At 38.7% G+C, this 17,759-nt stretch overlaps 1 protein-coding gene and 1 non-coding gene across 3 annotated transcripts in view; one reads left to right on the forward strand and one right to left on the reverse strand.

The window, feature by feature from the left end:
- Positions 1-17,759, reverse strand: part of ASXL2 (ASXL transcriptional regulator 2) — a 114,140-nt gene that overhangs the window by 96,086 nt on the left and 295 nt on the right. The gene's annotated exons all lie outside the window — the stretch shown is intronic.
- On the forward strand, positions 5,618-5,747 carry LOC133065725 (small nucleolar RNA SNORA33). Its single transcript, XR_009694983.1, has one exon. It is a non-coding gene; the product is annotated as a small nucleolar RNA SNORA33 (small nucleolar RNA).

Here is a 17,759-nt window from a genome sequence, read left to right on the forward strand (position 1 = left end):
GAAGGGAATAGCAACCCATCAAGTATTCTTGCCTGGAGAATTCCATGGAGGAGAGGAGCCTGGTGGGCTACAGTCCGTGGAGTCACAAAGAGTCAGACACGACTGAGTGACTAACACACACAGCTGTCAGGAACTATGGGAAGGGGAGGGCTGATGAGTTGTTTAAGTTCTGCAAGATGAAAAAGTTCTACAGTCCTTGCACAACAACAGGCATATACTTAACAATGTATAGTTTAAAATTATCAAAATGGTAAATCTTAAGTGCATTTTACCACATTTTATAAAGGAGCATTGTGGATAGGTAATGTTAGTGGGTAGAATCTAGGTGGTAGGTATACGGTGGGCAAAATTCAAATCTGCTGTGTGTTTTAATTTTTTCTTAATGAAATAATGTAAAGAAAAAGAACAACGCAACACTCTATGTGCAGACATGCAGAGACATTTAGACATTATCAAGTGAAAAGTGCAAGTTGCAGAATTGTAAATGTCATTTAACTTCTCACCCAAGGAGGGGGGTGTTATACATATGTGAAGAAAGTTATCTTAGAAACCATTATCACTGTTTTCTACTGGAAAGAGTGTTAGATATGTAAATTCTTTATACCCTTAAACACCCATTACCTGTACTGTAAACATATACATTTATACAGCTCTATAGATCCTATATGCAGGTCAGGAAGCAACAGTTAGAACTGGACATGGAACAACAGACTGGTTCCAAATAGGAAAAGGAGTACGTCAAGGCTGCATATTGTCACCCTGCTTATTTAACTTATATGCAGAGTACATCATGAGAAATGCTGGGCTGGAGGAAGCATAAGCTGGAATCAAGATTGCCGGGAGAAATATCAATAACCTCAGATATGTAGATGACACCACCCTTATGGCAGAAAGTGAAGAGGAACTAAAGAGCCTCTTGATGAAAGTGAAAGAGGAGACTGAAAAAGTTGGCTTAAAGCTTAACATTCAGAAAACTAAGATCATGGCATCTGGTTCCATCACTTCATGGGAAATAGATGGGGAAACAGTGGAAACACTGTCAGACTTTATTTTTTTGGGTTCCAAAATCACTGCAGATGGTGATTTCAGCCATGAAATTAAAAGACGCTTACTCCTTGGAAGGAAAGTTATGACCAACCTAGACAGCATATTAAAAAGCAGACATTACTTTGCCAACAAAGGTCCGTCTAGTCAAGGCTATGGTTTTTCCAGTGGTCATGTATGGATGTGAGAGTTGGACTGTGAAGAAAGCTGAGTGCAGAAAAATTGATGCTTTTGAACTGTGGTGTTGGAGAAGACTCCTGAGAGTCCCTTGGACTGCAAGGAGATCCAACCAGTCCATCCTGAAGGAGATCAGTCCTGGGTGTTCATTGGAAGGACTGATGCTGAAGCTGAAACTCCAATACTTTGGCCACCTCATGCAAAGAGTTGACTCATTGGAAAAGACCCTGATGCTGGGAGGGATGGGGGCAGGAGGAGAAGGGGATGACAGAGGATGAGATGGCTGGATGGCATCACCGACTTGATGGACATGAGTTTGAGTAAACTCCGGGAGTTGGTGATGGACAGGGAGGTCTGGCATGCTGTGATTCATGGGGTCACAAAGAGCCGGACATGACTGAGCGACTGAACTGAACTGAAACTTCTTTAAAAAATATATATTCTTAGTCTAACCCAGATAAGGTTTGTTTTGTCAGAGTGGAATTGCTTTAAATTGATAAATTTATTTGACAAGAATTAAAATCTCTTTATTATATTGATTCTTCCAATATAGGTGCAAATTCACTCTCTTCAATTTTTCAAGTCTATTCTCCATCCTTTCCCAGGATTTTGTATTTTCTTCACCTAGATCCTATACACTCCTTATTCAACTTTGTGTGTGCATGCATAGACACTTCAGTTGTGTCTGACTCTTTGCAAGCCTATGAACTGCAGCCTGCCAGGCTCCCCTGTACATGGGATTCTCCAGGCAAAATATTAAGAGTGGGTTGCCATTTCCTTCTTCAGGGGATCGTGTTGACCCAGGGATCAAAACAGCACCTTTCACCTCCTGCATTGCCAGCCAGGTTCTTTACCACTTAGCACCACCTAGGAAGCCCAATTATTGGTATATAGGAGCTCTACTTATATATTTACTTTAACAATAATCTTTTTGAACTCTTACCTAGATTTTTTAGTTGATACTTTTGGGATTGCTAATAAAAAAGCAGTCATAGTATCTGTAAATAACAACTTTTTTCTTTTAATTTTAGTTTGCACTTCATTTATTTTTCACGCCTAACTACACTGGCTACAACAACTAAAACAATGCTAAAGAAAATAATGAAACCAAGTTTTCTTGTCCTATCTTTCATTTTTCCATATGTTTATCTCTAGTGTTTCACTATCATTGTGATGTTGGCTACTAGGATGAAACATCCTTTACGTTATAAAAAATATCTTTCTGCCCAAACTCAAAAAACAAACCAAAAAACCCCAAGAGCAGTCAGGTAATGGAAGTTTTGGTATGTCCTCTTTTTTTTTTAAAGGGCAATATACTGAATTTTATTTCCACTATTCCCAAGACTGCTGTTTTAGAAGGAAAATAAATTTAAGTAAGCCAAACAGAGAGTAAATTATATTTAAGTCATCCATACACAGAAAGAAATTCCTGGGTATGTGTATATATAATCAAAAGGTTTTGAACAGACACTGAATTTAAATAACTGCTTTTTTAACATGTGAGATAATCATATAGCTCATACCTGTGAGCTAACACTAGGTGCTATACCAAACCCCAAAATGTCACTAGCATAACATAATACAAGTTATTATTAAGTTATAAACAGTTATTCAGCTGTGAAAGTATTATTAACAGTTCAGTGCACCTGATTCCTATTCAGCGGGCACACCCTGCTCTTAAATACCTTGACCCAGAAGTGACACATTATTTCTGCTCACACTTCCCTGCAAAAACAGTCACTTGGAACCACCTAGATACAGGGGGTCTAGAAAATAAAATCCTTGCCTAGAGAGCTGGGCAAGTACCATCTCTACATACAGTTTCTCATTTTTAACCTAATAATTTGATGAATTAATAATTTCCTAATAACAAAAGGAACTTTCATTCCTGGAATAAATTCTGATTAATCGTGGTGTGTTGTTTTATTATATTGCTGTATTTATAATTTACATACACGATTGCTTAGTAAAATTAGCTTATTTTCCTTTTCTTTTTGGCCTATTTGTTAAAAGGTTTCAATATGAGTTAGTTAGCATTATTTCTACTATATACATGGTAGGTGTCCAATATTTTAACAGTAAAACCACTATCAGAAGGGAAGTGAGACAACAAATCCAACAATACCTGATCCAACAGACATATAGATCCTAGTTGCCATAATACAGACAGAAGTAATTTACTATAGAAATAAAGCATGAAGAACATTGAAAAAATCAGGAAGCTGATATATCCTGAATAATGTCTGTATTAAAACTTTTTTTTTAAAAAGTCATAATTTTCTGAAAGCCTCTGAAGGACTTTACAGATATTTTTTGTTGAAACCTTAGCCATCATCTGTCACAGAAGAACGTCACCTTCCACAGGCCAATGCCAACCCAAAGTTACTCCAGAGGACATTTGGTATGAGAGGAGCTGGACAGTAAACCGAACAAGAAGACAGGAAAATCTACCCTGAATTCTAGGAAATGGAGTATAGCCCGAGTACTGAACACGCTGCCTCCCCAATTCAACTCCTACATCTCTCTTCCTCAGTCACATTACTTCAGCTACACTGGCCTCCTCATAGTTGCTAGACCAAGATGACACATTCCTGCCTCAGAGTCCTCATACCAACTGCTCCCCCTCCATAGAATGCTCTTTCCCCGACTATCTGCAAAGCTTGCTCCTTTATCTCTTTCAAATGTTTGGTCAAAAGTCAGCTACCAGGGGATTCTCTGATGGCTCAGTGGTAAAGAATCCGCCTGTCAATGCAGGAGACTCAGGTTCGATCCGTGATCTGGAAAGAGCTCACAGGCTGCAGAGCAACTAAGCCCACGAGTCACGGCTATTGGGCCTGCGCTCTGCAGCCTGCGTCCCACGGCTACTGAAGCCTGTGCGCCTAGAGCCTGTGCTCCACGACAGAAGCAGCCCTCACAACGGAAGAAGCCACAACAGAAGCAGCAGCCCTCGCGGTAAGAAGCCAGCACACCGCAACTGGAAAGCAGCCCCTGCTTGCCACAACTAGAGAAAAGCCTGCATAGCAATGAAGATCCAGCACGGTCAAAAATGAATGCATAAAAGTTAAAATACTTAAAGAAAAAGATTTGTGTGCTAAAGGACATATCAGGAGAGTAAAGGGACTTTCCTGGCGGGCCAGCGGCTAGACTCCGAGCTCCTAACGCAGGGATCCCGGTTAGGGAACCAGACCCCACATGCCCCGGGCGAAGAGTTCACGCGCCGCAACTACAGATCCCGCATGCGGTAACCAGGACCCAAGGCAGTCTAATAAGTGATTGATTAAAATGTTTTTAAAGACCATTTCTTAAAAAAAAGTGAAAGAACCCACAAAACAGAGATAATATTGGCAAATGATGTGTCTGATAAGGAACATGTATGCAGTATAGTCAAAGCTATGGTTTTTCCTGTAATCATGTATGGATGTAAGAGTTGACCATAAAGAAGGCTGAGCGCCGAAGAATTGATGCTCTTGAACCGTGGTGTTGGAGAAGACTCTTGAGAGTCCCTTGGACTGAAAGGAGATCAAACCAGTCAATCCTAAAGGGCATCAATCCTGAATATTCATTGGAAGTACTGATGCTGAAGCTCCAATACTTTGGCCACCTGATGTGAAGAGCCGACTCACTGGAAAGACACCTGATGCTGGGAAAGATTGAAGGCACGAGGAGAAGAGGGTGACAAAGGATGAGATGGTTGGATGGCATCACTGACTCAATGGACATGAGTTCAAGCAAGCTCTGGGAGATAGTGAAGGACAGGGAAGCCTGGCATGCTGCAGTCCATGGGGTCACAAAGAGTCGGACATGACTGAGCAACTGAACTGATGCAGTATATGAAGAATTCTTAGAAATCAACAAAAGACAAATAACTCAATTCCTCAAAAAGTTAAACAAAGAGTTAACATATGGCCTAGCAATTCCCCTCCTACATACCAGAAAGAATTAAAACATTTGTTGACACAGAAAGTTGTACACAAAACATTCACTGCAGCATTATTCATAATAGCCAAAAGTGTAAACAATCCAAATATCCATCAACTGATAAAGAGACAAATAAAAGGTGGTGTAGCCATGAGGGAATATTATTCAGCCACAAAAAAGGATACACACTACAATATGGATGAACTTTGAAAACATTATACTAAGTGAAAAAGGTGAGACACAAATGGCCACATGTTGTAGGACTCCATCTATATGGACTGTCCAGAACAGGCAAACCCAAGACACAGAAGGATTAGTGGTTACCAGAGGCTGAGGACAGTGGGGGTAGAATGAAAAATGGCTACTACTAATAATAAAGATAATGAATATCAATGAGACCGAAAACAAAAAAAGAGAGAAAGATTAAAGAAACCAAAAGCTGGTTCTTTCAATTGATTTTTAAAAACTGACACATCTCAAGCCAGCCAAAAAAATCTGCTTACCTGAATGTGTTTCTGCAGAAATTTAGAAAATGCTGGCAATAGGAAAGCCATTTATGAGCCTTAAAGGCACTGAAGTCATTAAGGTCCCTGAAAATGGCTACAAGGCATTTTAATGGTGGGGAATACTTCATAAGATGTGCTGTGTTTTGTTTTTGTTTTTTTGTAAAGCTTCACTGTAACTAGTAGTGCTAACAACTTGGGAGTTTGTAAATTTTAGTAAAATCACATTTGTTTTTAAAAAAAAAAAAAACTGATAAATCTCTAGCAAAAAAAAAGGGGGGGGGGGAGACAAATAACCACTATCAAGAGTAAATAGGGGATATATTACTACAGACTGCAAACAATAAGAGAATACTACCAACAACTCTACAGACATAAACTCAACAACTTAAATGAAATGAACCAATTCCTGGAAAACCGCAAACAACTAAAGCTTACACAAGATGACACAGGTAATCTGAATAGTTCTATAATTATAGTAGAAAATGAATTCATAGTTAAAATGCTCTCACAAAAGAAATCTCCAGACCCCAGAATGTTTCACTAGTTAATTCCATCAAACATTTAAAGAAGAAATAACACCAGTTCTACACACAGTCCATTCTCATTATTCACAATAGTTATGTTCTATAAAGTCACCATGAATGTTAAATTAGCAAATACTGATCCACTGCTCCTAAGTGAAATACAAAGTTCCTACAAGCCTCTGGTCCTATTTGTCAACATTACCTTGTTTTGTGTACATGTGTTTCTGTTTAGAGGTATCTTATTTAATACATATTACTGACTCACTGACTTTGAACTCATGGCCAAAAGGACTGTAACTCACACCTAAACAAAGCTTATGTAACACAGGTGTTTTCTCCATAAGGCACACAGTTTCCTTGCATTTAAGAATGAATGCTAGACAGCACTTCAGTACTACACTTGGGAGCCATTTTAAATAGTGAGAGGACTAACAAAAAGCACAAAAATGCAAACACCATGACACTAAATAGACCACCACAAGGAACATTTTCACTATGAGAGCTGAAACAAGAAGGCACAGCATCACCTTGTTTGACTTCAGCAGAGATCTCAGCATCAGGTGACAAATGTTTTGCCACTCAGCCAATGTCCATGAATAGACAAGAGTGCCACGTATTGATTTTGGGATGAGGAGTAAATTTTAGCAAGCAGGTGAATCCACAAATACAGCTGACCCTAAAACAACACAGGTTTAACTGCACAGGTCCACCTATACAAGGAATTTTTTTCAACAGTAAAAACTACAGTATTACAGAATTCAAGGTTGGTTCCATCTGTGGATGAGGAGCTATAGATATGGAGGGTTGCCTACAGGTCACTTGAGGATTTTCGACTGTACAGAGGGTTGGCACCCCTAACACCCAAAATGTTAAAGGGTCAACTGTATTGAATCCACGAATAGTGAGGATCAATTGTAATCTCTCTCAGGAAACAAAGTAGGAAGATTTCCTTTTTTATGAGGTCAACACTATCCTGATACCAAAGCCAGACATAAACAACACAAGAAAGCTACAGACTAATATATCCCTTATGAACATAACCATAAATGTCCTCAACAAACCCAGCAATATATATAAAGTGTAACACACAACCAGGTAAGGTTTCTTTCCCCAGGAAAGTAAGGCCAATTCAAAATGTGAAATATCAATGTAATCCACCATATTATAAAATCTAAAAAGTAAAGCATTCACAAAAAACCATACAGCTAACAGGAAACACTTTCATCAAACCTCTGTCATCTGCTACCACCTCTGGCTGCCAGGAAACAGACTTGGGAAATACACATGAAGCAAACCCAATACTAAAAAGACTAGAAAAGCTGCCCTTCTTGCTGCCCACCCATCTATTCTCAAGGTGTGACTTCTCTATCACAAACCTATAATAGGTTTTCTCCTAGCAAAAATATTCTTAAATTTGATCAGAAATAAATACACCAGTCGGACACTACTGCGCGACTGAACTGAACTGAACTATACCAGTATTTTTTAAACTATTTTCTTTTTGCTGCTTGTGGGCTTTCTCTAGTTGCAGTGCATGAGCTTCTCATTGCCATGGCTTCTCTTGTTGGGGAGCACTGGCTCTAGTGCATGGGCTTCAGTAGTTGCAGCATGTGGGCTCAGCAGGTGCAGTACCCAGGCTTATTCGCTTCGGAGCATGTGGAATCTTCCCAGACCAGGGAGCAAACCCACGTCCCCTGCATTGGCAGGCAGACTCCTATACACCGCACCACCAGGGAAGTCCAAATAAATTAATATTTAATGGTGTTTTCACAAAAAGCATCATGGAACCCAGAGTCACTGCGATGCACAACTCTAGAAAGCAACAGTCACGTAAAATACAGTATGCGAATGTGAATGGCTCCCCCTGGAGCTGTGCAACACAGACTCCTGACTGAGTCTGCCGCCTCAAGCACCCAGCTGCACAGACGATCGTGGAATGGGAAGAATAGTGGCGTAAGAATTCAGAGAAAAGGGACTTCCCTGCTGGTCCAGTGGTTAAGACTCTGAGCTCCCAGTGCAGGGGGCCCAGGTTCGATCCCTGGTCAGGGAACTAGATCCCACATGCTGCACTAAGACCTGGTGCAGCCAAATAAATGCATAAATTAAAAAGAAAAAAAAAAAAGAATTCAGAAAAAAGAAAAATCAACATGAGCTAGAATGAAGTGGGGAAAAGAGTTTGCTTTCTTTTTTCCCTCTCAAGAACCATTCAATTCTGTTATGTTGAAGAACATGCCAGAACCTCCTATATAGGTGAAGATTTCAGGAGACTGCCAGAACTTAAGTATAGGCTTCTGTTGGAGACCTGTAAGCATGAGAGGTGTACAAGGAATAGGTATAAAATAAGAAACATTGATGGGGGGAGAAAATGTATACCCCTATTCATCCTTTTAATTCAAGAGAGCCCTACTCTAACCCTGAAAACCTCTCTGTAGCTAGATTTTTCAGCTCTCTACAATACACCCCAAAAATAGACAATGACATTGTCACCTGCAGAAAAACATTACAACTACTAGAACAAAAATATCTGTAAGTTCAACTTCTACAACTCTCCACATTTGGATCCCAGATTGTCTTTTCTGGCTTTATCTTTTACTGTACTTCACAAGACTCAAAGGTAAATCAGCATGCATAAGACATACACTGCATTTTTTCAGCCTTCCTTTGTCTGGAATACCCTTATCCATATTCACCCCTGAATATCCAGGCCAAACCCTCTCTGAGACCAACCTTTCCATGTTCCTTCCTCCACTAGATTTTAGTATTACTTTTAGTTTGCTATTACACAGCCCCAACAACACAAATTTATGGTGTTATTATGGTTTATGATGAAACTTAGGTGAACACAGTACCAAGTTATCTCACAGTTCTGTGCCAGGTTTCTGGCCATGGCCTAACAGGGTCTTCTGCTGAGGGTCACACAGAGCTGAAACAGAAGTGACAGCTGGGACTGTGAATTTATCTGATTCTTTTCCAGGCTTACCACGAACCTTACTTGTTGGCAGGTTTCAGTCCCTTACTGTTTTCTTGCTGACTTTCTGCCAGGAGTCACTCAGCAACTAGAGGCTGCTTGCCATTCCTTGCTACATGCTTTCTCCATATCAATTCACAAAGCCTAAGTCAAGAGAGTGGGATCTAGCGCACAATCTCCTAAAGCACAACATGGACCTTCCACCGCATTCCCAAACTTGTCCACAGCTTGTTCAGGTCTCTGTCATTCATTCCACACTGACCTTGGGAAACAAGTGGCAAATGGGGTCCCTGAGACTAGAAAGCTTTTCATTAGAACTGTTTCAAACCTCTGCACCTAGTAAGAAATAACATCTGTACAATATTCATTTTTCTCATTCAGAAACATTAGATGATCTACATTTATTAATTTTTCAGTAACATTAACAAACCATGCTTACAACACTTGTGACCCCTTGGACTGTACCTGGCTAGGCTCCTCTGTCCATGGGATTTCCCAGACAAGAATACAGGAGTAGGTTGCCATTTCCTTCTCCAGCTTCCCAACCCAGGGAGCAAACCTGCATCTCCTCCATTGACAGATGGGTTCTCTACCACTGAGCCACCAGGGAAGTCAACAACATACCAGGCATCATGAAATCATTTTTCACACATTCTAGCCTAATCATCTGATGCTCCAAATGGTAAATTCTATTATCTCTATTTTAAAGTTGGGGGAAATTGAGAACAGTTAGTCTAAAGTCCCTACAACTCCAAATGTGGTCCTTATACCAAAGCACCAGCATCACCTGTGAACTTATTGCAAATGCATAAGCTCTGGCTACACTGCAGACTTACTGAATAATCACCTACATTACAATAAGCTTCCCAGATGATTCTTATACACACTAATGTTTGAGCACTGATTTAAATGACTTGTCCAAGCTGACACAATAGCTCAATGAATTAAACAACCAAAATCAGATCCAGATCGCTAAGGTTATTCCCAAGCTGCTAATAAAAATAGTCTTGGAACTTCCCTGGAGGTCCAGTGATTAAGACCTTGGGCTCCCAATGCAGGGAATATGAGTTCAATCTCGGGTCGGGAAACTAAGATCCTGCATACTGCTCGGGAGAGGCAAAAAAATATATATATAGATAGTCCTATATTCTTCTTTACGTCTTTCATAGGTGTTTAATGATATACATGAAAAGTATTCATTATTTTTATCTTGTAATCCATCTCTTTTTGACATCTTTCTCCTTCTCTCCCCTCTCCACCACACACACACACACAAACATAATGTAAAAGAGAAAACCTTCCCAAAAATATCAATTTCATGGGTACCATCCATTTAAACTTACAAAATTTGCCAGAAGCACTCAAATCATATAGGAATCTAGAAAATCAATAGCAATACATTAAAATTTTTATGTTACTCTTTAGAATAAGTCACTAATATCATTAAGCACTTTATTTGAAACTGAATATGGCTAAACCAACTACTAAATAATTCAGACATCAGTGGGTTAAAGATTCAAGATGATGTGGGCCACCCCAAGCTATTGAAAGTCCATTCTAAATGTAGTATCAATGATGTTCGCTGCTAAACATCAGCAGCAAAAGAATTTCCAAATGACAACTGTTTCACAACATAATTTTTACTAAAAGAGCAAATTACCAAGAAGATGCAGTAATTAATTAGGTTTACAGTGTCCCTTGATGTTCAGGACTCAGTACATGTGTTTTTACAATTAACCAATTTTAGTTTTGTCAAGCAAGGTCAGAAGTAAAATTACCACCGAAATGTCCAAATGTAATTCAAAAGGGTCTTGGAAGGCAAATACCATGGTGTGTCTTGAAATAACTTTCTTTCACAAACAAGAGAGAGGTACTGAACCAGTTTTCCCGGCAAACAATACTCAATATAGTTGATTAATTTTATTCAAATTGTGCTCTCTTTAAAGTGAGAACAGTGTCTTATCGCCAATAAAAAAGGTGAGCAACAACAAAGATTTAGCACTCATTTCTGCAGGTAGAAACATTTAAAAGAAAAGTCTCTGCCATCAAGAAGCACAGTCTTACTGATACATAAAGTGAATTTCTTCCTACTTGTTCATAATAAAATATGCATTTTATTTGGGGAATATATACCTCCAGAGGTAAACATTTTTTAAAGCACTCATTTATAATCTTTGAGAACGTTTTTCTTAATAGGACTCAAAACCTAGAAAAACACAAAAGGTAAAGATTGGCAAATTTATTTATTAATATATTAACGGAAAAAAATGAGCAGAAAAAAAAACTGCATAAATCAGTCAAAGCCAAAATTGGGAAACAGATCTGTGACATGTATGACAAAGGGCCAGTTTCCTTAATCTACACTGCACTCTTAGAAATTAGTATAAAAAAGACCAGGAAGCAAAAAAAAAAAAAATAAGGGCAAAAATCTGAACAGACAAGTTTACTGAAAAATACACAGAAAGTCAATAAGCATAGGAAGTTACTCTATAATAACAGCCACTAAACAAATGTAGGTATTTAAGCTTAACTAAAATTAAATAAAATTCAAAATTCAGCTCTTTAGTCCTGGTAGTCACATTTCAAGTGCTCAATGGCCACACGTGACTAGTGGCTAGTGTACTGGACAGCACAGATACAGACCATTTCCATCAAGTTCTACTGAACAAAACAGCTAAAGAAATGCTCTGTTAATGTACCAAAATGGCAAAGACTACAGATCCAGCAGGGCGTGGCAACCCACTGCAGTATTCTTGCCTGAAGAATCCCCATGGACAGAGGAGCCTGGAGGGCTACATCTATGGGGTTGCAAAGAGTCAGACACAACTGAGTGACTAAGCACATTAATTTCAGTTTGGAAACTAAATTATTTTCAATATTTGCATATGCACTTAATTCCTATTCCTAGTATAGTGACTCATCCAAGACTCTCTACATACTGCCGTTCTACTTTTTTAAAAATCATGAGTCTAAGACTTCCCTGGTGATACAGTGGATAAGAATTCACCTGCCAATGCAGGGAACATGGGCTCAATCCTTGATCCAGGAAAATTCCACACACCGAGGAGCAACTAAGCCCATGCGCCACAACTACTAGCCCTCACTTTAGAGCAGGAGAGCCGAAACTAATGAGCCCAGGTGCTGCGACTACTGAAGCCCGTGTGTCTAGAGCCTGTGCTCTGCAAGGAGAAAAACCACCGCAACAAAGAGTAGCTCCTGCTCTCCGCAACCTGAGAAAGCCTACAGGCAGCAAAGAAACCCGCGCCCCCCACAACCAAATACAAACAAATGAATAAGTTATTTTTAAAAAGAGCCTATATAACTGTAATAGAAAACTAACACTATTGTTTTTAAGTCATATCTAAAGAATTCTAAAATTAAGTATGCTCAAAACCTTTTAAAAACCCTAAAAACATGATAAATCAAACTGTACTAAAAGTACTAAATTGCCCAATACTACAACACTATAACTATGAGGATGGCCTCTATGAGATATGGAAAGAAAGAAAACAGAACTAGTGGAGCATTCCAAGTCTTCTGGCTTCCCAGGTGGCCCTATTGGTAAAGAACCCGCCTGCCAATGCAGGAGACATAAAAGATGCAGCTTAGATCCCTGGGTCAGGAAGAACCCCTGGAGGAGGGCATGGCAACCCACTCCAGTATTCTTGCCCGGGGAATCCCATGGACAGAGGAGTCTGGAGGGCCACAGTTCACGGGGTCACAAAGAGTAGGACATGACTGAAGCGACTCAGTATGCATGCATGTATTAATAAAAAGGATAAAGACAGCAGACAAACCTTACTGATCAGGTTCCTGAAGTCATATCTACCACACAACTGGCCTCCTTCCAGATAGCTTTTGTAGTGAAAACATAATGCCCTTTCACTGACAGCAAAATTGCACAGCCTTTTAAAAGTAGACAGATTTTGTGGATGAGGAAAGAGTAAGGACTTCTGCAAATCTGACATCATTTTCTCAGCTCCTGTCATAATTCTAGGAGATGCAGCAACAGCACTTTCCACAGAAATTTTTAACTTATGTGTTTAAAAAAGATTTTTCCTTCCCTTTTCCTTAGTTTGTGGGCTTTCAAGACAGGAACATGAGAACAGGACAGAAGGAAGGATGAACTGAAAACAATAATATAAAATTCAAGAGAAAAATACAAGGGAACTTTACTGCAGTATTAAGGCAAAAAAGAAGATCTCTCAAGCAAAAAATCCCCTAGCACAAACAGACCTGCAGATGGAAATCTCATAAACGTATCTAATATCTTATAATTTTATGTCAATTATACCTCAATAAAACTGATTAGTTTTGAAAAGTATGGGTTAGAGCAGTTTCTCAGTTTTTCACCCATGCTCTTCACAATCTTTCTCATTCTATTTTTAACATATTCCAGGAAGATTTTGTCCAGTTTTACTTTCTATAAAACAATATTACAAAAACAATATATTTCTTTAATATGGTTTTCCAAGATGCACACTCTCCTGGAGATTCTAATATTTACAAGTACAAACACAAGACAAATTCAGACATAGAAAGACTCTAGCCAACCAATACAGGCCCAAGGAGATATCCCCAGGCCTGGCCATACTCCTAGCAGAAGATAATTACTTATGGTCAAGATTAAGAAAACTCAAAAGTTTCTGTTTTTTCTAAAGTATATTTTAAGACTTTTTTCTTTCTAATCATTACATATATTTTATCATTTTACTTTTAAATAATTATTTTCTATTTTCAATACTTCCTACAGAAAGGTAATTAGCTTATGAGTTATTTCTTTAATAGAAATTTTCTTCCATTCTATTTCCTAAAGTTAAATGACTTTAGGCGTGTGTGCTTCAGTCATGTCTGACTCTCTGCAACCCCATGGACTGTAGCCCACCAGGCTCTTCTGTCCATGGGGATTCCCCAGGCAAGAATACTGGCGTATGCTGCCATGACCTCCTCCAGGGGATCTTGCCACCCCAGGGATAGAACCTGTGGCTCCTGTACTGCAGGCGGATTCTTTACCACTGAGCCACTGCGGAAGCCCAAATGACTTTAGGTAAATAACATAAATTGAAAAACCTACGTACTTTCAAAACAGTATTAACCACTAAGTGAAGTATAGATACAAAAAAAAAAACACCCCTTTTTCTTCAGTCTAGAAATCACATGCTAAAGATCTACACTCGCCTGCTATTCTCCTCACCTCTAACACTCACCCTTTACTTACACTCTGACCACTTCACTCCTCAAAGATAACCTAATGCAGTCTCTAAGGTCTGCTGCTCTCTTTCACCTACTATCACAAACTTGTCCTAAAAAGACACTTTTCCCTTTTAATGTGTCCCCAGCTGTGGTGAATGACAAAAAAAAAAAAAAAAAAAAAAAGGTATCAACAAAATTATACTCTTTTTAAAGTTCTATTTTGTAAAAATAGCTAAATTCCTCAGGGATGTCACCTAATGTGTACATGATACAATGCTTTGTTTTGCTTTAAAAAAAAAAAGGAGCGTATCTTTGAACACAGTTCTAAAGTCAATGTAATGATTTTCAGTATCTCTGGCTTACTACAAATTTTTCTGTTTTAATTGCACCAAACACTATACTGCAGGTCTCTTATCCAAATCACATCATCACCACTACCACTGCTCCCTTTAAAATTTAAAACACGTAATGGGAGTTCCCTGGTGGCCTAGGGGTTAGTATTCCAGTCTTGCCATGGCCTAGGTTCAGTCCCTGGTGGGGGAACTGATATCCTGCAAGCCACAGGGTGCAGCCAATAAATAAATAAATTTAAAATGTAATACTGTTTAACTAAATACTTGAGTAATGCTTTATATAACTAGTGTATTTATGAGACAAATATAAGATCAATAGGGACACAATCCACTGCTGTGAATGAACAATAAGTTCAAGTGAGTCTTAATCCCATTATTTCTCTGGATAATGTCTTCAGTTATTGGAACCCATCTATTCTCTACATTTAATCAGACTTTGGCATAATCTTATAATTATATAATAATTATGAATCATATTATTTTTGCTTTTTCAGGTTGTTCACAGCAATCCTGTATCAATTTGTTTCTCTCTCTCACATACACACAACACCCCAAATCACATATATATAGGATATAAATACATATGTTAGTGAATAATTTTATCTATTGCTCTATTATTGGCCAGGAACACAACCCCATTTTAATAACATTCCCTAAAACAGGATAGCTCTACAATGTAAGTACCAAGAACACAATGAAATATGAAGTAGATATGACCTATATTCAATGAATAATTTTAATATATCCTTTCTGAAACTCTGTTCCTAGAACATTTGGCCTTAATGCCTATGAGGTAAGTTTAAGACTTGCTTCTCCTGGTTCTCTTAATCTTATAAAGTATACAGTTTCCTAATTTAGGTCAAAGTTATCTCTATCCGTCAAACCACTAACTTTCTGATCTCATTATTCTATGTCTAAAAATATTAAATATTTACTTTTGTTTATTCTTCTCACATTTACTTCTACCTATTTCTCCTATAAACAGAAACCTTTTGAACACTGAGGTTTATTTTAATTACTCACTTTATAGATGATAAAAAAAGAGTAGACTGTTTTCTAGATTTTGGCTACTAGAAAAAAGAAGTTTTAGTGTCACCATTCTCTTTCTAAAATTCATTTTTATTTAGTCTGAGCTCTTACATATTTGCCAGAATCAAATAAAAATACCAAACCACTAATATACTAATCACTTCAGGAACTCACTCAAAGCTCTACTGATTAGCTCTAGTCTTTACATCTTCTAAATACTACTTGCACATAACTAGCTAAGGCTTGAAATGTTTGCTATAAATGAGCAAACATAATAATTTACTATAGGAAAATAGACTGTAGATGCAAATTCCTCCTGTCACAATCTCCCAAAGATCAGATTATTTTATCCCAAGAGATAATTCATAAAGTACTCATGAAATTCTAGAGACTTTAAATTAATTAACACAATGAAGGTTGGGATCTGGTTACTTACGAATAAAATTTACCATCCTTCTTTAAATAAAAGAGGACGTGAAGTAGTGCTGATCAAGTAGAACAAAATAAAAGTCTTTTGTGAAGGAGGAATTTCCCCACCACCCAACAACATTATTTCTAAAGTTTTTTCTTTGGAGGGAAACGGCCAGCAATTACAGTTATGAAGATACACTGTAAATGAAAGCACACAACAAATGTGCTTTTATTTATTCACTAACTTTTCCACATTTCCTACTAAAACAAACAAGTTTAAGATTCATGAATCCTCTAAAACATAACATTTACAAAACAAATGCACAAGATTTACAAAGCAAATGTGCAAGAATGAATAAACAAAAGGACCCAGATTTGGGGAAATAAAAAAGACTGGACGGTAATATATCAAATGTTCACAGAGCCTCGAGAAGTTAAATACACGATTTATTTCCTTCTTTATACTAAAATACTATAATTTCCCTAACTTTCCCACAGTGAACATTTGTTACCTTTATATTCAGAAAACTCCCCCTTAAAAAATAAAACATACAACACACCATAAAGAGGGGCTTCATTTAGAGGGGCTCTCCAGGTTGTACAAGTATTATTGACAGGATTCACCATTAAAAATACTTCCAATCCTTCTCACTTCCCAACACTAAAACACTGCTGTCTTACGTCCTATTACTTTTCTGCTGCACCCTCAGAAGATGGAATGAACTTGACTTTCTCCAAACCTTTCATTTCTAAATATATATACATGGACGCTTTTAACTTTTTCATAAAAAACATAAAAGTTCTCACTCATCCTCAATACTCTATTTTTTAAACCTACCTCTAAATTTCGTTAAGATAAATTTAGGGGGGAATCGGGTGGAGAGGGAGGTGGGAGCAGGGATCGGGATGGGGAATACGTGTAAATCCATGGCTGATTCATATCAATGTATGACAAAACCCACTGAAATGTTGTGAAGTGATTGGCCTCCAACTAATAAAAAAAAAAAAAAAGATTTTAAAAAAAAAAGATAAATTTAGAAGGAAAAAAAGGATGGTTTTATCCACTAATCACAACTTGGTGAGGCCATCACCACTCTAGCTACGAAAAAGTCAAGGCCGGGTAAAACTACAGGTCCCACCATGCATTGCTGCCTTGTTCAGAGTAGGTCTCTACGGAAACAGAAAAAAAAAAAAATTCTACAAGTCCCACCTGTTACTTCGTTTCTAAACACCTCCTGCACTTTCGGCTCCAACAGCAAACATAAAACAAGAGCCTCGTGACCTCCGGCCGGATCCAGGAGCCCAGACAAGCCGGGAACCCGGAGTGAGGCGGTGTGCCTGCTACAGCGGGTCAATTCTACCCAGCTTCACCGCTCCCCTCTTCTTTCTGGGGCTGGGTGCACGCACAAGCATTCTCCTATCCGCATCCAATGGGGGCTCCTCAGCCGCACAAGGGAGAACCGGTTATGTGCAAGCACAGCAGACTTCCCCAAGCTGGGGCAGGGGCTACCACAGAATGGGGGCGAGAGCGCAGTGACCCCGAGAGGCAGCTCCAAAACACCATAGAGAAACCATCGCAGACGCGGGGAGAAGCCACGGCCCCGCGGCGACCCTCTTCCGCTAGGCGCCTCCATTC

The sequence above is a fragment of the Dama dama genome, chromosome 11 (genome assembly GCF_033118175.1).
Source record: "Dama dama isolate Ldn47 chromosome 11, ASM3311817v1, whole genome shotgun sequence".
Taxonomy (NCBI): Eukaryota; Metazoa; Chordata; class Mammalia; order Artiodactyla; family Cervidae; genus Dama; species Dama dama.